At 40.1% G+C, this 21,734-nt stretch overlaps 1 protein-coding gene and 1 pseudogene across 1 annotated transcript in view; both read right to left on the minus strand.

The window, feature by feature from the left end:
• Atp8a2 (ATPase phospholipid transporting 8A2) overlaps nt 1–21,734 on the minus strand; it is a 412,827-nt gene that overhangs the window by 54,065 nt on the left and 337,028 nt on the right. The gene's annotated exons all lie outside the window — the stretch shown is intronic.
• LOC125349718 lies at nt 4,759–5,636 on the minus strand (annotated as a pseudogene).

The raw sequence follows: 21,734 nt of genomic DNA on the forward strand, positions 1-21,734 counted from the left end.
CACCAACCCCTGGCCTAGGCCTAGGGCAATCCTTTTGCTTCCTGAAGTGAACAGGCTGACAAGTCCGTCTAAATTCACCTCTCCTGATCCTTTCTCCCTTTGAGCTAGAGAGAAAAAGGGTCCACCCTAGGCAGACCAGAATTGGAAATTGGTTCCCCACAAAAGAAGGCATTCTCAAGGCTTCCACACAGAAAAGGCTCAGGGTATAAGGGAACCAGGCTGGGAGGATTAGCATCAGTGCCTGTTACAGTCTTAAGGCACACTCTGGCTTGTAGTCACTGGAGACATGAACAGATGAGGAACAAATGTGTGATTCCTAGGCCTCTTGCTTTTGGGGGAACACACACCTTTGTGTGGTATAGCTACACACTTGCAGGCAGATGAGATATGGCCTGCTAATTCTAAGAACCAGCCAGAAAAAAAAGGATGAGAAAAACTGCTAACCCTTCTGCTCAATGCTGTCAGAAGAGGCTCCAATAATGGCCTATTTATAACCTCTGAGCACTTGGTGGTCTCTCATGGGGGTGGGGAGCAGGCAGCTGCCTTCAGGAAGCCAACTGCCCTGCCCACTGACTGGAAACAGATGTCCCTTTCTGTCATCTTTGGGAATAGTTGCAATTCCATAAAGTGATCCTTGTCAACTTATTTCCTTCTATTTGTGGTTCACTGAAATTTCAGGATCTAAAGATCTCATCACCCTGTCACCAACCCTCACTTTGGGCCAGAGACAATGCTGTACTTGGTAAGATCAATAATTTTGTTCTTGTAAAAGAAAAAAAAAACATCCTTTTATTCCAAATAGCCAGGAATCAGCCTGGGGGACCTGCTCAATTCAGATTAGCCAAGTTCTGCATGTTATTTAGAACAAACAAAACAAACAAAAATACCCTCTTTTTTACTTATTTTTAAATTTATGCCAAGGAGGGAACACAGCTTCATACATGCTAGCAAATGCCAGTCACATCCTGGCCTTAGGATAAAAATTTCCCATTTCCAGGAGCCGATGCCTCCCATCTGTTATCCTATCTACTCTGGAGGCAGTGTTCTGAGGATTATAGTTCAAAGCTAGCCTAGGCAGGAAAGTCTATGAGACTCTAACCTCCAATTCATCACCTAAAAGCTGGAAATGGAACTGTGGCCCATTGGGGGAAAAGGACAAAGGAGAGTGAGAGGCCCTGATGTCAAGCTCCAACACTGGCATGTATACACATAAAAAAGAATCCCTTTAGTGCCTTATAGATTTTCCTGCCCAAGCTGGCTTTGAACCTCCACCCTTAGATCTCAACCTCTTGAGTAGCTAAGATTACAGGTGTGAGCCATGGGTGCTAGGCTAGTTACATACTTTTTGTACTCTCAGATGTCTGATACCACATTGGACTATTTCCTGTGTTTTGCCATAGGTCTGGGTTTTTTTTTTTTTTTTTTTTCCAAACCAGTCCTGGGGCACTGTCCAGGGTCAGTTTAGGGCCTGGGAACTGTTCCTGAGCTTTTGTGCTCAAGGCTAGCACTCTACCATTTGAGCCATAGCTCTACTTCTAGCTTTTTTCTGATTAACTGGGGAAGAGAGTCTCACAGACTTACCTGCTTGGGGCTGGCTTTGAACTACCATCCTCAGATCTCTACCTTCTGAGTAGCTAGGATTACGGGTGACAGGTCTGACTTTTTATGTGACAATGTACCACCACCAGTGAGTAACCTTTCATTTGAATCTCATATAGCTGAAGCATTTGCAGCTCAATCAGCAACTCTGACATTTTGGCTCATTCGTTTCTAGTTACAAATTTTCTTGTATCTTAGTTCAGGAACCAATCATTCTTCCCAAGGAAACTTCCTGAGTCTCAATGGTGTACATCTAGCATCCTGAAGTGCTCTACTTTTTTTTTTTTTCTATTTAACTGGAATGCTTTGGAAAGCTTCCTCAGGGCTGTACTAGTACCCTGTATTTCTCATATGCTCCTTATCTGGTAGTCAGTTTTAGTCCATTTATGTGGTTTGGCCAGGATTTTCACTTCATAAAAGACATACTCACTAACTCTAAAAGCATATGTCTTTCTACAGATAATTATTCTCTTCAAACATCTGCCTTCTCTTATTTTTTCGCATTTTCTTTCTTTGTGGTCCACCCTCATTTGAGGCCTCTAATAAACACAAAATAAAATATATTTTCTGGTCTCATAAAATTTTCAAATTAAATCAGTTTTCTGATTCTATGACACCCTATTCCTATGATACATCTACTATTATCATTTGAAAGTAATACATCACATTACCAAGAAATTATTTTTCTATTTACTGGGAAAAATAAACCTGTCTTTAATTAATACAGTGACTACCATCATTATTTTTAAACTTCACCAAGATGGAATTTTCTAGAAATTTAGGTCAGCATTAGTGATCATTCTTAAACTTATATTTAGATGAATTCTAATTGCTGAAACCACCACTTGATTATGTAGTATAATTAGTATAATAAGTATAATTAGTAACATAGTGCAGTGAGCAAATCCAAAATCAGTAGAACTTTAACCTTAAATTGCAGCCCTGTGCAGATAAATGGCTCTGCGATACTGAGTTACTTACTACATATCTCAGGGTTTGGTTTTCTTTTCTTTTGGTGCTGGTACTGGGGCTTGAGTTCAGAGCCTGGTTAATATCTCCCCTAGCTTTTGTTTTTTGCTGAACCGCAGCTCTCTTCTGGGTTTTTGCTGGTTAATTGGCAGTAAGAGTCTCTAATTTGTTTGCCCAGGCTGGCTTCAAACTGCAATTCTAAGAACTAAGCCTTCTGAGTACCCAGGATTACAGGCACGTTTATCTCCAATTAACCAGGCACCAATGCCTGCTATCTTTGCTAATTTTTTGTGTGTTGTTTTGTTTTATTCTTGGTATGGAGGATGGACCCTAGCACCACTACTCTAGGACTGAACTCTATCCCAGCCCTCAAAGTCTTTAATGGGGACAAAAGAAAGAAGGAGGGGAAGGAAAGAAAAGAGGGAGAAAGCTAAGACAAAAGTCATTCATTGTGCCTAATATCTGGGATCACTTGGGTAACTGTTTCTATGACAGCATCCTAGACAGAGGAGGCTACTGCCCTGGAGGAGAAGGACTGGAAGATGAGCTCAGGGTCTCTTAGGTTCAGAGTCACCAGGGATGAGTGATTATATCCAAGCTTGGTGATCTGTTCATGCACTAAACAGTCAAAATACATGTGAGACTCATTGCCTTTAGAGTGAGAACCACTGGACTGATGGAAAGGCCATAGGTGCTAAGCGGAAAAAAAACGAAAAGAAAGAAAAATAAATCTTGGACACTGTCTAGCATTCAGTATGTATCCAACATATGACTTCTGAATTCAAGCTTAAAATAATCTAATTAAAGAAGTATAGAAGAAATATTAGAGAAAACCCATTAGAGGTAAAAAGAGATGAAAAGGAAGAGAAAAAGGAACCTAGTGCTGGTGCTTCATGCCTGTAATCTCAGCTACTGAGATCTGAGGATCTTAGTTTGAGGCCAGCCCAGGTAGGAAAGTCTATGACACATTTATCTCCAGTTAACCAGAAGAAAGCCATAAGTGGAGCTGTGGCTCTAGTGGTACAGTGCCAGGCCTGAGAAAAAAATGCTAAAGGATAGTGTCCTAGGCCCTGAGTTTAAGTCTTAGTACTGGCACATACAGAAAGGAAGGAAGGAAGGAAAGAAAGAAGGAAGGAAGGAAGGAAGGAAGGAAGGAAGGAAGGAAGGAAGGAAGGAAGGAAGGAAGGAAAGAAGGAAGGAAGGAAGGAAGAAAGGAAGGAAGGAAGGAAGGAAGGAAGGAAGAAAGGAAGGAAGGGAGGGAGGGAAAGAGAAAGAAAAAAGAGGGAAAGAGAAAGAGAAAGGAAGGAAGAAAGGAAAGGAGAGAAAGAAAGAAAAGAGAGAAAGGAAGGAAGCAAGAGAGAGAAAGGAAAGATGGAAGGAAGGCAGGAAGGACCTTTGCAAAGGCATTTTTAGGATGAGTTATGTGAAAACTGCCCACAATATTGTTTTTTCCTCTTTTCTCTCATGTTGTTAGCATTTATTAAAATATTTTCTCCATTTCCCTTCCTGTATTTAATCTGATGCACAGTTGGTAGAAAATATTTTCAAAGCTCAGCTAGAGCTGATAAATAGCACTGGCTTAATGTGTGTAGAGGAATAGGGTTGAAATTGAACTCAAGCCTGGGTTTAAGTAAATAGTTACAGAAAATGCATGATTTTTATAAGAAAAAAGTTTTGTGTTTTTGTTTCAACATTATGATAAATGGAACCTATATGTTGGTAGAGAACAACATCATTTTAGTCTGTGGAGAAAACTTTTGTGTTGATTCCATCTCACTAAATATTTATGAAGCCTTACTTAGTGCTAGGCACCATGGTTGCAAAAGCAAATAAGATGAGGTCCTTGTTTTAAGGTGGCCCAAACACATTTGGGAAACAGACCCCCTGTGTCTGTATTTGGTCTCTCTTGCACTGAAATCCATTTTGCACTGGCTCTGCAGGGGCCAACTCATGTGGGCTGTGTTTTCTAGTAGTTCTGCCAGTGGGAGACTCTGGCAAGAGAATAAAGGGGAGGAGGGAGAAGAGAGAAGACCTGATCTCTTCCCCTGGGCCCAGTCTACAGAAGCTGCCATCATTCATCTATGGCTCCCTCTCCTGGATAGGACCCAAGGACTCCACAGAGAGTGGTCCAGCTCCTTGGCACTGATGATATAGGGGGTCTGGCACCTTCCTCCTTCCAGCTAAGGATGGTAGGGATTACCTATTGTTATTTTCCTTTGTTGTTGTTTTCAATTTGCCAGCATCAATGTTTACTAACAGACCCAGTTACAAAAATAGCATGGCAGACATCTCTAAGAAGCCTATTGATCTGATCCTCCCTGTTGCCAGTATCTCCACCTTCTACAAAGTGAGTGGTCTTCTTCTTCATGTCACCTCATGGAGAAGATAACTTGAAGGGCCACGGGAATTTTTCTGCTTCCTTGAAGTGTTTTCCAACAGTTATAGATCTCATGAATCAGACTGTCCATACAGATGATGCCATATTTACCAAGAGATAGAGCCATCAAAGTATTATCTGTTAAGGCAATTCATTTCTTAATGATTTTGCCATAACCACGCTTGTAGATGACTTCAGGTTTGGGGTACCTCCATGCATTACATGGTTCCACAATCCTCAGCATATTAACTGAAGCTTTACTGAGCTTAACAAAGGTGCCATTGAAGATCTGGTGAAGGCCAAGAACGTGCAACAACTTATGGACTTTTGGACTTACATCATTGATACCTCTGATGTTAATGACAAATGCTAATTTAGGTTCTGGAAGGGAAATAGAAGTTGCCCACTTTTCTGGCCATTCTAGCCATTTGGATCTCAGTTCTGTACATTTGCCTGTATTCTTTGTGATAGTGCTTAGATTTCTTATAGATGAGCATTTTCCTTGTCTTTTGAAGCACATTTCAAAGCACCCAAGGGCACATTTCTTTCTCAGGTGTTTTATTTTCAGCTCAGTGAAATTGCTTCACTTTTTCTTATTTTCCCTTCTCTTCAAGCACCCTCCATGGTTCCAGCCAGAAAAGAGATCCTCTGGTTTTGTATTAAATTTTTTTTCCTCAGCCCCTTCTATCATCTCTGCAATTACTTTCTTAAAAGGCAATCTGATAAGTACAAGGACTAACATAGCTTTGGTGTTCCTGGTTAAATCCAGCCTGATCTATCATCTATGCATCAATGTGTGTGTGTGTGTGTGTGTGTGTGTGTGTGTGTGTGTGTGTGTCTGTCTGTCTGTCTGTCTGTCATCTATCATGTATGTATGTAAGTATGTATGTGTCTATCCATCCATCTTACCTATCTGCTTTCTATGTATCTACATTATCTATTTCATCTCTCTATCCATTCATCTATCCATCTATCTACATATGTATGTTTGTCAGTATGTATGTATGTATCTATCTTAGCTTAGTGCTTTATCCATTCATCCACTGATAGACAGTTAGGTTGATTCCATGACATGGTTCTTTTTAATAGCACGGCAATGAATGAGGATGTGTAGCCATTTCTTCAACATACTCATCTCATAGATTTGAGGTCAATATCGTGAAGTGAGATTGCTAGATCATAAGGGAATTCCAGCTTTAGCTTTCTTTTTTTGAGGAGCCACTATATAGTTTTCCATAATATCTATACTCATTTACATTCCTGTAAGCAAATGAAAAACCAAATGGAGGTTCCTAAAGAAATCACAACCCTCCCTTTTCAGTATGTCCCCAAAAGAGATGAAATCACTTATTTACAGTAGCTAACAGAAAGTCAACCTAACAGTCCATTGACAAGCACACAAAAAGAACTTTTACACACACACACACACACACACACACACACACACTATAGCTTTTAAAAAGGAGGAGATGCCGCCACTTACTACATTATGGATGGTCTTGGATAATTCTATGCTATGTAAAATAAGCCAGATATAAAAAGAAAAAAAAAGGAAAAACTATTGCCTGATCTCACTTCTATGTAAAGGTATATATCTATATGGTATATGGGGGAAGATTAAAGTGAAAGGATAAAGCAGAGAAGATATGTAGGGCTAGGGTGTAGGAGTAGAAGCTTGCTTGGCATGTTGCAAGGTACTAGGTTTGATCTTCATCTACCTATCTAAATATCTATCTATGCATATATTCCAAAAGTCCATAAGGAAGAACTAAAGTTAATAAAATTGTATGGAGATGGGGGTTTGTTGTTCTTGTTAAATAAGTAGATTTTAGCTGCTCCTATTCCAAAACAAAACAAAAAAAATGTAGCAGGGCACTGATGGCTCCTCAGAAGAGTGAGATCTAATGCTTGCCATTCAAAGCCAGTCTAAGGCAGGAAAGTCTGTGATTCTCTTATCTCCAATGAACTACCAAAAAGCTAGAAATGCAGGAGGTGTGGCTCAAGTGGTAGAACATCAATCTTGAGTGAAAAAGGTAAGAGACTGTGCCCAGTCCATGACTTCAAGCACCAGTACACACACACACACACACACACACACACACACACACGTAATTTCTACCTGGTGCCAGTGGTTCATGCCTGTAATCCTGTTCAGAAGGATGCATTTGAGGATTGAGGTTTAAAGCCAGCAGGAAAGTCGTTGACACTCCTATCACCTATAAATCAGCCAAAATGAAGCTTGAAGTGGAGCTGTGCTCAAGTGATAGAGCAAAAAAGCTCAGGCCCTGAATTTGTGCCCCACAACCGGCACATATGAAAAAAGTAACTCTCTGAGATGATAAATAGGTAAATTATTCTATTTCACTTTGATAACTATTTATCTATATGCGTCCCATAACGTTATGTTGTAAACTTCAACTACACACAATGAAACTTTTTCAAAAGCAATTTATATGCACAAGTGAACATAAAGGTTGCCTTCTCTCCATAGTTTCTCTCCTGAACCCACCCTGTACACCCAAGCTGGGCCAGGGGATTGAACTCTGGACTTCCTGCATTCCAGCCAAGTGTTCTACCACTGAGCTACAGCCTCAGCCCTTCTACAGTTAATTTTTTGAAACAAATTCTTCAAGAGCAAAATATCAAGTAATTATTTACTATTATTTGTGTGTGTGTGTGTGTGTGTGTGTGTGTGTGTGTGTTATATTGGGTTGTGAACTCAAGGCCTTGATGTTGCTATCCCGTAGCTTTTCTCACTCAAAGCTGGCACTCTGCCACTTGGGCCATAGCTCAACATCCTACTTGTTAGTGATTATTTGGAGATAAGAGTCTCAGGGGACATATTGCTTGGGCTGGCTTTAGCTTCCTGAGTAGCTAGGATTACTGGAATGAACCATCCTTGCTGGGCAAGCAAAATTAGTTTTAAGACACCTAATGATCAGTGATAAAGAGAAAGTTGGGACTATGTTGGGACAATGTCATTTACCTGAAAAGGAAATGTCCTCTTTCAAAAATGGAGCTGAGGTTGGGGTGCTGATGGCTTACACAAGTAATCCTAATCAAGAAGCTGAGATCTGAGGATTACCTTTCAAAGCCAGCTGGAGAGAAGGAAAGTCCATATGACTCTTATCTCCAACTAATCATCAAAAAGCTGGAAAGGAAAACAGATTCCATGGCTTCCCTCATTTGTAATAATTAGTATATGTCTAGGATAGTCCTCGAAGAGGATCACAATAGCTTAATAGCTAAGTACATATGACCATAGATGATGCTAAGCAAAATGAACTCCAAGATATGGAAACAAGAGGTTTTTCTTTGTTGTTTTGTTTTTAATGTACTATGTGAACTTATTCCTTTTTTGTTTCATTTTATTCCCTATGATTTATCCCCTGATATCACTGTATTTGACTTTGGTATCCTGGGTATTGTATATACATTTATCTGAATTAGGAGAGGGAAGGGAATCAACAAAATGGTGAGACAAAGGACAAAGAGTGAACCAATGCAATAGTGATTCTCACAAGACATTATGTTGGAAATTAACTGTACAATTTGGGGGGGAGGGAAAGAGGGAGGAAAACGAGGGGGGTTAACAAGTTTGACAAGAAATGTACCCCTACCTTACATATATAACTGTAATCCCTCTGTATATCACCTTAACAATAAAATAAAATTTAAAAATATTTTTTTAAAAGCCAGAAAGAAACTGGCTCAAGTGGTTACAGCACTGGCCTGGAGCAAAAATGCTCATGGACAGCGCCCAGGCTCTTAGTTCAAGCCTCAGGATCAGAGCGAGCACGCACGCATGCACACTCACGCGCACATACACACACGTGCGCGCGCACACACCCACACACACACACCCGGAGCTGGGGTGTAGGCTGAAGAGAGTCTTATGTTTTCCCAAGTGGAAGCCAACTGTATCACTTGAAGACAGAAGCTCCAACTTGTCAAGCTAATCACTCCTTCCAAACTTCCCTCTTGATTCTTTATGATTCTTAAAGTACAGTAGCAGCAACTCAGCACATTTCTCCCAAGGAAGCCCAAATTAGTCCCCTTTCTGGACTCCCACTGAGCAGTCTTGGTACATCACAGAACTCTGGCTGAGAAAATTCCTTTTCAGTCTCAGCAAATCACCCTCCTACCTGCTCATCTGACTAGGCTTGAGCCCTTATTTGTTATAGAATAAGACCTAGCTATTGAGGGTCAATTATTCCATTGACTAGGCATTACAATAATTCTTAGTAATTAAAAGAGGTACTTGGGGGTGAATCTGGATGAGTTTTGAAAGAAACATTGGTCCTTTTGTCAATTTGGCAATTCTATTGTTCTGAGCCAAGCTAGACCAATTAACATCTTTTACCAATCCTTGTCAGCAGGGGACTTAGAAAGGGGAGAGAAAGGAGAGTGTACGTATATGTGCGACAGTCAGATGCTAATTTAGATACAATTGTGTCAGGGTAGATTGGAGGGGTGGGTTCTAAGGAATCCACAGGAGTTTAATGAAGCAAACAGCTTGGGTCCCAGTGACCCTGCAGGGGTAATTAAAAAAAAAAGACCATTTTGTGTTTCCCTGCCAAATATCAGATGGCCATTACAAGAAGCCCTTCCTTAAAAAATAAAAAAAGAAAGGAAAGAAAAAGAAAATTAAGAGGAATAATCGTCTTTTTAATCTGCTCATTAAACAAATCTCTCAGGCGGACTTAACATGAATTAGTATTTGTCTTCGAAAGCAGAATGTGACATAGAGCAGACAGCTACGATCATTTGAAAGGTCACAATCTTTATTATAAACTTAGTTGTTATTAATGTATTCAGATTTGATGAAATTGAGGAGAGACCAACACCCTCCTTCAATCTTGGTGAGTAAAACGAGCTGGGTAAACAATAGTAGATTTCAGCATAAGCTAAATATATGAGGCAACTCCAAAGATGCTTTTGCTGGGTCCTGTGAATTCACTAAAAGTCCCCCAACTTTGTATCTGTGCCCTTTGATCTGAGCTTTGCAGTCCCTTTGCAATCACTTTGTTTGCAGGAGAAAAGACTCAGAAAAACCTTGTGTGAAAGGCAAAACTGCCTCCTCCAACAAGCAATGTCTTTTTCTTATATTAAAGAAAACAGCCCCAAACTGGAGACTAGCTTGTTCCTGTTCTATCTCAGTACAAAAGTAATAACCTTACTTGAATTCATCCTGGGACAAAGACTGAACTAAGGTCAAGCTGGACTTACCTTCCACTTGGGACTATTTTAACTATGCACACCTTTCTTACCCTATGTCCCCCAGTTCTATTTAATCAGAAGCTGATATCTGTACCTCTGAAGACAGCTGAAGACATACTGGAGTGCTACTGTCTTCCCATGGCTGCAGTGACTTAACTCTCCTTTCTTGGCCTTTCCTCCTGTCTCTTTATTTGGCATCTATGGAAGTGAGTGGCTGGACCTAACGTAGGCCTGGGATCTAAAAACCTAGTTTCAAATATAGCAGAAATCTTATGTTCCACATTTCTTTTTGTCAAATACAAGAATTAATTTTTTTAAAAAAAAAGCAAAACTCAATCTCTTGTCTCCCTTGCATCCCACCTGACACCAGCTAGGCGCATGCATGACACTAGAGGTACAACAGTTCAACTTCAAACTCAACCTTGGTTCTGCCCAGAACTTTTGAAGCTATGTGGATGTGTTCTCTAGGAGCTATTTGATTAAGAGCACCACAACCTAGACTCCATATCTCAAATGATTTGAGGCCACAAGACTTCTTGACTCTTGCATGTGGACGCTTCACATGCAAAACATCACAGACTCACAAGCAACTTTCTCACAAAATTCCAACTTTTCCTAAAGAGGATGGGAGGTAATGCTTAATTTTCACTTTACATTTGCTTAATCATTTAGAGGTGCTATGAATGAGCTTATGATGAAGTTTATAATAATGTATGTATTCTCCAACTAGTTGACCTGAACTTCAGTTTAAGAGTTTTATGTCCATTAAAGTACCATTCACTAGAAAAGAACGAGGCATTTAATAACTAAATGAACATTAGATGGGCACTGAAGGCTCACACCTGTAATACTAGCTATTCAAGAGGCTGAGATCTGAGGATAGTGGTTCAAAATCAGCTCTGCAGGAAAGTTTGTGACACTCTTATCTCCAATTACCCACCAGAAAACCCAAAGTGGCACTGTGGCTCAACATGGTAGAGCACTAGCCTTGAGCTGAAGAGCTCAGGGGCAGTTCTCAGGCCCAGAGTTCAAGCCCCACAACCAACAAAAAAGAAGGAAGGAAGGAAGAAGGAAGGAAGGAAGGAAGGAAGGAAGGAAGGAAGGAAGGAAGGAAGGAAGGAAGGAAGGAAAGAAGGAAGGAAAGAAGACAGACCCAGGGAAGAGTGCAAGGTCCTGAGTTCAACCCCCAGTACCCACCCTCTCTCCCTTTCTTTCTTTCTGTCTCTATCTCTGTCTCTGTCTGTCTGTCTTTCTCTCAAATGCATGAACATTAAAAAACCAGTACATCCACATTCATAGCATTGTTCACAAGAACCAAACATCTATGATGAGATGAATCAGTAAAGGTGTGGAATTCACCTGTGGTGGAAGAGTATTCAGCCTTCACAGGGAATGAAGCATGTCCTGACATGTGCTCCAGTATAAGTGCACTTAGGAAACATATGCTAAGAAGTCAGACACAAGGGGGAAATATTGTATGATTTCACTTAGCTATGGTACCTAGAATACACAATTTCATTACAGATGAGAAATTTAATAGAAGTTATAATGGGAATAGGGAGTTAGTGTTTGAGGGGTTCTGATGTGCTTGGGACAATTAGAAAATTCTAGAGATGGATCTGGGTACTGGAGGCTCATATCTATAATCATACCTACTCAGGAGGCTAAGATCTAAGGATCACAGTTCAAAGTCAGCCCAGACAACAAATCAATGACTCCAATTAACTAGCAAAAGGCCAGAAGTAGAGGAGTGGCTCAAGTGGTAGAGTACCACCCTCTAGAGAAAAAGCTAAGGGATAGCATCCAGGCTTGGAGTTCAAGCTCCAGTACAAGGACAAAAAAAAATAAAATTCTAGAGATGGATAATGGTAATAGTTACTTAATATGATGTATGTGATGTACATAATGCTTTTGAATTAGATACTTTAAAATGGTTAAAAACTATTATAAAATAGAATGTGATACAAAGTCAGTTATAGTTATATTATTTATCAGCTACATTAGTTTAGAACTCATGTCATAAAGATACTATTACTATGGAATTATTTATTACTAGATAATTTAAATATATAGTATATAAGTATATGTTTAATATGTATAGTATATTGTTTTCAAGGAAGTTAAAAGGATAAGAAAATCTATCATTCCACAACTCCAATTATATTTGTAAAGCTTTCCTACACAGCTAAAATATATTTAGTTTGAATAAATATTTAATATGTGTCTGTATTAGTGATAAATAAGAATTCTCAAAGTTTAAGCCATGCATCAGTGGCTCACATGTATAATCCTGACTACTCTGGAGGCTGAGATCTTAAAATGGAAGTTCAAAGCTAGCCTAGGCAGAAAAGTCAGTGAGACTCTTATTTACATTCAATCACCAAAAAAGTCAGAAGTGAAGCTGTGGCTCAAATTGTTAGAGCACTCGCCTAGAGCAATAGAAGCCAAGGAATAGCACCCAGGCCTTGAGTTCAAGCCCTAGTACCAGCACACAGACACACAAAAAGTCCACAGAGTTCTAGCAACATGTAATAAAGTCTAAAAATCGAACACTGATTTAAAGCCACACATAAACTATTCAGTGTTTCATGCTTCTTAACACTGTTTGCTTTTATTGTAGTCCAAATGAGCATTTCCTGCTTTATAGGCTTATTATTTAAAAGTTAAGCATCACCAGAATTATTTTAAAATCACTGAGTATCCCACTGTCCCCAGAGGGAAAGGAGAGTTAAGAAAGTAGGCCAAGGGGAAGAGGAGCAGCCAAAACAAGACATGAAGTGAATGCAGTCCTAATATTCAATGCATATATGAAAAATGGAACCAGTTTATTTGTGGGGCTGGATGGGGTTGGGAGAGAGGGGGAAGAATAATGAAGGGGTGACAGTGATCTAGACTCCTAAACTCATGTAAGTTTAGGAGTTTTCTACTCATGAACTGCCACTGTAGTCATAAACTGACCAGCTGAATTGAAACCTCTCTGTATAACTACTTAGGGATATTAAAATTTTAAAGAAAAACTAAAGTGTTACCAAAGTAACTAGAACCAGGATCATGGAATCCACCCACAAATTCTAAGTAAGTCTTTTTCCTCTTTGGATGAATGCAGTAGTCCGTTGGTATTTGAAGAGAGAGAGAGTGTGTGTGTGTGTGTGTGTGTGTGTGTGTGTGTGTGTGTGTGTGTGTGTGTGTGTGTTTTCTTTTCTGTTTGGAACTTGTTGCAGGAACTGTAAGTCATGTCAGCTTTGGCTCAGCTCCCTGGAGGCCTGAGCCAAGTGAAGCCTGAAGTCACCAGTGGTTGAACAACTGTAGCAACCATGGGGTGTCTGGAATTTGTGGAGTGTATTGAGCTTTAAAACAGAACAGCTACTGTAGAAAATGCTGTAACAAGACACCTAACAGGACCCAGGCCTCAAGAGCATCTTTGTGTCTGCTAAACTGGGAGGACAATCACTACTTCAATACTTTCATGAAAGATTAAAGTATTTAAACCTAGTATAGGGACTGGCTAATTGGGAACTTCTCATTTCCTCTGTAATCCCAGCTGGATAGGATAATTCTATAGGTGAAACCTGAGTCACTGTCACCAGAGACCTCAGTGCTCAGAATAGAATGGCATACAATCCACAGGCAATGGGCAATGTTATTGACTTAGGCCAAGTACAGAAACTGATGTATTTAAAAATCTGGGGTAACAATGCAGGAAAAAAGGAAATGTGTTTTCATAGAAAATCATTGGCATTGAAAAGCCAGGTGCTGGTGGCTCATGCCTGTAATTCTAGCTACTCAGGAGGCTGAGATCTAAGGATCATAGTTCGAAAGACTTTCCAGCAGGAAAGTCTATGAGACTCTTACCTCCAGTTAACCACTAGAAAACCAAAAGCCGAGCTGTGGCTCAAAGTGGTAGAGCACTAGCCTTGAGCAATAAAAGCTCAGGGACAGTGCCCAGGCTTTGAGTTCAAGCCCAATGACTGTCCAAACAAAAGGGGTTGGGCGTGGAGGAAGGAGATGAGGAAGAGAAAGGATGAGTTTTAATATGTAAAGTTGAAGGTTTAAGTTAAGATTTCAATGGAAGGCTAACACATTCAATGAACAGCACACAATATGAGCTGATGTGTTAGCATAAGAATTTCAGAGAGGGTTACAATAAATATGTCACACTAACAATTTGGTGGACATTGAGGAGAAAATGAAGGAATGTGCTCATTATCCTCCAGGAGTCTAGAATGTAATGAGGAGCAGATGTGGAAAGGGTAGATTATGTAAAATATGATATGGATGGGATATATGATGTGTTATAAGAGTGCTCACAAATTCTGGAGAAGGGTGTGGAGGAAAAGAAGGCATAAGGGAACATTATACTTAAACACTGATATTTGAATCAAGACTTTATCCATGAACCATTCCATCCAGGTGATAAAGCGAAGGAAGCATGTAAGATAGAAATGAACTGTACTTCCACGGGTGTTAAAAAGCAGGTAGGTGAGTGGCTGGTGAGGATCCAGTTGGTATCAGGTCTTAAATGACTTTAAAGGATGACTACTGCCAGGCACCAGTGGCACATGACTGTAATCCTAGTTACTTAGGAGCCTGTAATCTGAGGCCCATGTTTCAAAGCCATTCAGAAAGTCCATGATACTTATTTCTAATTAATTAGCAAAAGCTAGAAGTGGAGCTGTGGCTCAAGTGGTAGAGTGGGAGTGTTAAGCAAAAAGCTCAAAGAAGGCAGGCACTGATGATGGCTTTTAGATTTGTCTGACCAGGCTGGCTTTGAACTTCATCAGATTATCAGTCTCTTGAGTAGTTAAGACTATAGGCATAAGCCATCAGTGCCTGGGACTGAGAGAATATTTTCAAATATGGTGGCACGAGCCACTGGTGCCTGAGCTCAAAGAAGGACTTGGATGTGAACTCTTCAAGAGGCTGGAAGTCACTATGGGCTTTTGAATAGATTAGTGATTGACATAGGTGATTTGAGTTCTGAAAGGATCATTAGGGTTGAGAATCGACTTAGAAGGGTCAAGATGGAAGGAAGGACAGAAGGTAGGGTTGGTGGGAAGCAAGGTGGGCTGGATAATTACTGTAGAGAAGGCTGAGATGAAGGGAAGGGAGAGAAGGGGAGAGCTAGTCTAGCCAGGAGGCTTTGCCAAGGCCAAGGGAAGCACCAAGGAAATCATGAAAGGGAACGTAGACTTAAACAGAACACTAAGCACTGGGGATTCATGCCTATAATCCTAGCTACTCATGAGATTGAAATCTGAGGATCAGTTCAAAGCCAGCCTGGGCAGGAAGACCCATGAGATTCATCTCCAATTAACCAGCAGAAAGCCAGAAGAAGAGATGTGGCTCAAGTGGAAGAAGCCAGACTTGGGCAAGAAAGACAAGCAAGAGGAAGAGACCTGAGTTCAAGTCAGTACCAACATAAACAAATAAATATTGGACATAATAGCTATTCTCTATTTTTTTATCCACTAAATATCATGTTTCCTAGAAGCTGGATGGCCGAGTTCAAAACATTATTGTCCTTCAGACTAGTAACCCAATCTACTTGTACTGGGAAATGTGCAATGTATTCCAGAGTTTTGGGTGGGTGAAGGAGATCTTAACTGAAATCTTAACATATAAGAATACACACACACAGACACACACAGACACACACACCACACACACACACACACACAGATACACACACACACATTCTCAGCAAAGAAAGTCTTCTGACTGGAATTGCATTTGCTTTTTGGAAAGCAGAGATGATGTATGGGGAAATGTTTTCCTGCAGATCTGCCTAGCTATCTTCTGAAGTCTTTCAGTCTTTCACCATCTTTTTAAAACCTTAATCCATGTGACTGCCAAAATTTTTCTTGTTACCACTGTGGTGTGCGCACACGCGCGCGCGCACACACACACACACACACAAAGGCGCGTTCCAGTCCTGGGGATTGAACTCAAGGCCTGGGCACTGCACACTGTTCTTGAGCTTTTTTGCTCAAGGTTAACATGTACTCTACACCACTTGAGACTTAGCTCCACTTCTGGCTTCTTGCTAATTAACTGGAGACTTTCCTGCCAGGGCTGGCTTTGAATCCCAATCTTCAGCTTTCTGAGTAGCTAGGATTACAGGTGCAAGCCACCATGCCTGGCTTGTTATTTATTTATTTATTTTTAATAATTATTGGGTTAGTTCCTTTACCTGAGTTTGAATCAAGGTTAATATAACTAAATTATTGTGAATGAGTTTACATATCTCAAGTTTGGCAGCAGAGCCAGTGTTTCTATGCTGTGCACACTGTGTTTTCATTCAAATCATTTTGCCATGTGTGTTGAGAAGGGAATACTCCCTTGAGCACCCAGTGATGATCTATTGTCTGAGAGCAATGATCACTTACAAATAATTACCACATCCTGTCTAGAGATTGTTTTCTAGCCAACAGTCTACAAGACATTTCCATGGCTTTATTAGCTTAGCTAATAAACTTAAGAATGAAATGCAATTAATTTTGAAACCTCAGCCCTCCACATTTGCTTTTTAAAATTATCACTATCAATGTCAATTTAAAGCATTCATATTTATTCATATCTGAAAATTACTTATGAAACTCCTCTGAGATGTGTATATAAAAAATAATGGATACTGGATGCTGGTGGCTCATATCTAAAATCACCTAGCTTTTCTGCTTAAGGCTAGGGCTTTACCACTTGAACCACAGCTCTACTTCTGGATTTTTGGTGGAAAATTGAAGATAAGAATCTCACACACTTTCTTGCTTGGGCTAGCTTTGAATGTCAACCCTCAGATCTCAGCCTCTGGAGTAGCTAGGGTTACAGGCATGTGCCACTGGTATCTGACTCAAACTGCACTCTTTATCCCAGCAGACTTTCAATTTTAGAGTTCTGCTGAGCTGTAAAAATGTGTTCCAGGTTGTAACTAGGCAAACATGACTTCACCTGAGAGTCATGCTTTAAAACAAATTTCCTAACATCTGCCATGTCATTTTTAAGCAATCCCTTCTGTTGCTACATAATTTTAACACAGCTTTGTTTTTAAAAGCTAAATTTCATAGGGCTTTCTTCAGTTCTATGGGGTATTCATTTCTGACAATAAAAGGTTTCTGCTACCAAAAGAAAAAGGTTTCCAAATGCTTTATTATTTCTAACTCCATGGGCTTAGGTTCAAAATCAGTTTGTCTCAAAGGCATTAAAAAAAAAAAAACTACAACAACAATGATTTGCTGGACACTGGTGGTCATGACTGTAATGCTAGCTACTCAGGAGGCTGAAACCTGAGGATTGTGGTTTGAAGCCAGCCCAGGCAGAAAAGTCCATTGACTCTTATCTCCTACTAACCACCAAAAAAAGCTGATAGTGGAGCTGTATCTCAAGTGGTAGATTGCCTTGAGCAAAAAAGCTATGGAACAGTGCCCAGGCCCAAGCTCTATTACCAGTACAAAACAAAACAAAACACCAATGTTTAGTAACATGACATCTTAATCCCCCCAAATGCAGTTCTGTAATAAGTCCAATCATTTAAAAAATGGACCAAATGTATGTATAGTGGTTGTCATCAAGATGGAAAAACAAACATTTAGCAGGGAGAGAAAAACAGCTTACATTTATTCTCCCTGGATATAAATAGAGATTATTTTTATTGGGATATTATTTGTATTATTTATTGTAAAACTGAATGTTAAAATTAAGAAACTTTGCCAGGTGCTGATGGCTCATGCCTGTAATCCTAGCTCCTCAGGAGGCTGAGATCTGAGGATAGAGGTTTGAAGCCAGCTGGGGCAGAAAAGTTCATGAGACTCATCTCCAATTGACCATCAAAAAGCTGGAAGTAGAACTGTGGCTCAAGTGGTAGAGTGCCAACCTTGAGTGAGAAAGCTAAGGAAGAGCACACAGGTCCTGAGTTTAAGCCCCAATGCCTGAGTACAGGCGCGCGCACGCACGCGCGCGCGCGCGCACACACACACACACACATTAGTAAAAATTTTCAAAAAAGCTAAGGAAGAGATCCTTCAAACCATGTAAGAGCTATGAAGTAATATTGTCCAGTGACATAGTTGTGAAGATATAGAGAGATGGGAAAGAATTCTATTTTAGGATTACGATGAAGGAATAGGATGGTGAAGAAAGAAAGGGCTCTACAATACTTGCAAAACTGTTTGGTGTAAATGAACTGAGTAACTCAAGGGGGTGGGGAAGGGAAAGGGGGGAGGGGGGAGGAGGAATGAGGGACGAGGTAATAAACAGTACAAGAAATGTATCCAATGCCTAATGTATGAAACTAACCTCTCTGTAATTCAGTTTGATAATAAAAACTTAAAAAAAAAAACAAAAAAAGAAAGGGCTCTAGGACATCAGCCACGATGAAGGTGAACGGGAGACATTGCCTCTGGCATGGAGGATGTGGAAGCAACAACAACATCCAACAGGAAGAAAGCTAAAGTTTGCATTAAAGTAAGTGTAAAGCCTCAAATAACTGTCCTCTTAAAAGCATGGGTCATTAATCCACTGTCAGGCCTCAAGAGAAGACAGCATTGTGACCAGACCACATTGCAGTGTTCTTTTAAAGAAAACGAACAAACCAACAAAAACTAAAACAGAGACAAAAAACCCACTTCCCATCTTCAGCATTTTGACATAATAAAATCATTTCATTTCTAAAGTCATTTAAACTTTACACATTAGAAATGGATAATGAAATTCAAGCCTGGTGGCCAGTGGCTCCTGTATACAATCCTAGGTACCTGCTCAGGAGGCTGAGTGAGATCTGAGGATCATGGTTGTAAGTCAGCCCCGGGCAGAAAAGTCTGTGAGACTCTTATCTCCAATCAACCAGCAAAAAACAGAAGTGAAATGTGTTTTTGAGTCTTACTGTTTTGGGTCTTGCTATGTAGCCCAAGATGGCCTTGAATTCACTAGGTGACCCAGGTTGGCCTAGAACTTGCCATCCTTCTATCTCAGCCTCTTGAGTTTGGGATTCCAGGTGTGCACCACCATACTTGGCTTCTTATTTGTTCATGTAACCTTTTTTTTTTTGTAAAGAATCAAGGTACCATTTATATTGGCAAAAATGCAAAGACCATAAACAAAAAAGCCCCATGACCTTAGCAGAAGCTTGCTCATACCTTTCCTATTTCTTATGCATCTTCCCTGTACTCAGGATAAACACTGTTCTGACCTCTATGTAATACCAAATTAGTTTTGCATGTTTTGGAGCATTTTTTTCTTTTCTTGACTTGGGGGGGGGGAGGGGGTTAGAGGAGTACTCATACTGGAACTCAGGGTCTCAGTGCTCTTGCTTGGCTTTTCTGCTCCAGATTAGCAACCTACCACTTAAGCTAGATCTCCACTTCTGGCTTTCTGCTGATTAAATATAAATAAGAATCTCAGATTTATCTGCCTATGCTGACTTTGAACTGTGATCCTTAGATCTCAGCCTCCTGAGTAGCTAGAAATACAGAGTGAGCCATCAGTCTCCAGCCACGTTTTGGAGTTTTCTACAAATGATTCACACTGCATGGATGTTTATAGAGACATTTCACACATTATGTTTCATTGACTTGTCTAAATAAGGAAACATGTTCTGTATCTGCTAATTGACCTGCTGTTGTTAATGCTGATCACTTTTTTCTTTGTAAATATGATTCTATAATGAGCAAGCAGCAGTACTATGCAAAGCTTATAAAATAATAAATAAGGATTGGAAACCTCTTGGCGCTTTGCTTATAATTTTCCACTCTCATGGCAGTAAATCTCAGTTCTTTTCCCTCTGGAGAAGACCCTGAATCTCATGACTATTTTTCCAATAAGTCTCTGAACAGCTACCAGATGGCACAAAGTAGCTCAGGGCTGCCAGTTGGAGCAGATTTTTATGGAGTAGCCTGGGTAATGCTTTGGCCCATTTGGTTAAACCTTCAGAGGTATCTGCTTGCTCTCTGAACCCAGCATCCATAGAACATGTAGGGTATATGTAGGGCATATGTGGTAACAGCTGTTTTTCATGCCCTGCGCCTGGATTGAAAATACAGACTGTGCCTGCAGATGTGACCCCCAAATAGGGTAGCTGTCACATAGGGAGAGCATTCAGCAGATAATGTGTATAAAACAGAGGACCACAATCTTCTTCCAGTTATAAAAGCACAGGACAGATATGGTCAAACCCAGAAAGAGCCATGTGCCACCATTTCCATGTGAATCTTCTAGAACAAAAATCTTCTAGAACAAGAGCAAATTTTGATTTATGACCTAATGCCAGCAGCACTTATTTTATTCCACCATCACTAACCTTCCAACTTTTCTTTCATGGTTGGTGGTGGGACAGGTGTCAGTAATTGATTTGGAAAACTACATCATTAAAATATATACCTTGCAGAGTGTTGGTGGCTCATGTCATAATCCTAGTTCCTAGAAGTCTGAGATCTGAGGATCACAGCTTGAAGCCAGACCAGAGCAATTAACCACCAATTAACCACCAAAAAGCCAGAAGTGGAGCCATGGCTCAAGTGGTACCATCAGTTTTGAGCTAAAATAGCAAGCAAAAGGTTAAGGACCTGAGTTTAAGCCCCAATATCAGCAATAAGAGTTGCTTTAATATAGTCTGTCAATTACAATTATTGTAATATTAATAGGAAACAAAAAACCTTCTTCCATCCAAATGCTGCTAGAAAACAGATTTTTTTTTTTATCAGAGGTTGCCAGCCGTGCCCAGAGGCAATGCTCTTCCATTTCTATCTCCTCCTCTGTATAGTTTTATTCAGATTCTCAGTCTAGGAGTTGGAACCCATGGTTCCCTTGCCTTTCTTTGAGAAGTCCCTTCCTTCAATAGAAATCTCAGTCATTACAAGTTAATATCAGATTACCTAGGTCTAAAGAGAATTGTGTGAGTCTAGGTAAATAAACACATCATTAAGACATAATTCATAAAAAACAATCCCCATGGCTGTGTAAAAGCCAATTTTAAAAGAGGATAAATGCCTTGGCTCCATAAATAACTCAGCTCTGATTGAGTTCCCTTCATATCAGGTTCTGATTGTTTTAATTCAAAGAGAAACAAAACTATAAAATTAAAAAGGAAAAAAATGTCATAATCAGCAACAGTGGGATAAGAAATTCTCTGGCTCAGGTCTGATGTATTTAGGCTGCTGGTGACTCTACCACTCACTAACCTCTGTTGATTGTGGATTTAGCACTCATGGATACCTCTGAAGGACTGTGCTAGTTATCCCAGATGAAGTTATAGAAGGAAAGAAGGGCAGGATAGAAAGAAGGATGTGAAGATGGGTGCTAGTGGCTTATGCCAGTAATCCTAGCTACTTAGGAGGCTGGGATTTGAGGATTGTGGCTCAAAGCCAGACTGGGCAGAAAAGTCTGTTAGACTTTCATCTCCAATTAACAACTCAAAAGCCAGAAGTAGAGGCGTGGCTTAAGTGGTAGAGTGCCAGATCTGACTAAAAATGTTAAGGGACAGGACCCTGGACTTGAGTTCAAGGCCCAATACACACACATACATACATACATACACACACACACACACACACACACACACACACACACACAGCTGCTTTTT

The sequence above is a fragment of the Perognathus longimembris genome, chromosome 3 (assembly GCF_023159225.1).
Source record: "Perognathus longimembris pacificus isolate PPM17 chromosome 3, ASM2315922v1, whole genome shotgun sequence".
In the NCBI taxonomy this organism is placed as follows: domain Eukaryota; kingdom Metazoa; phylum Chordata; class Mammalia; order Rodentia; family Heteromyidae; genus Perognathus; species Perognathus longimembris.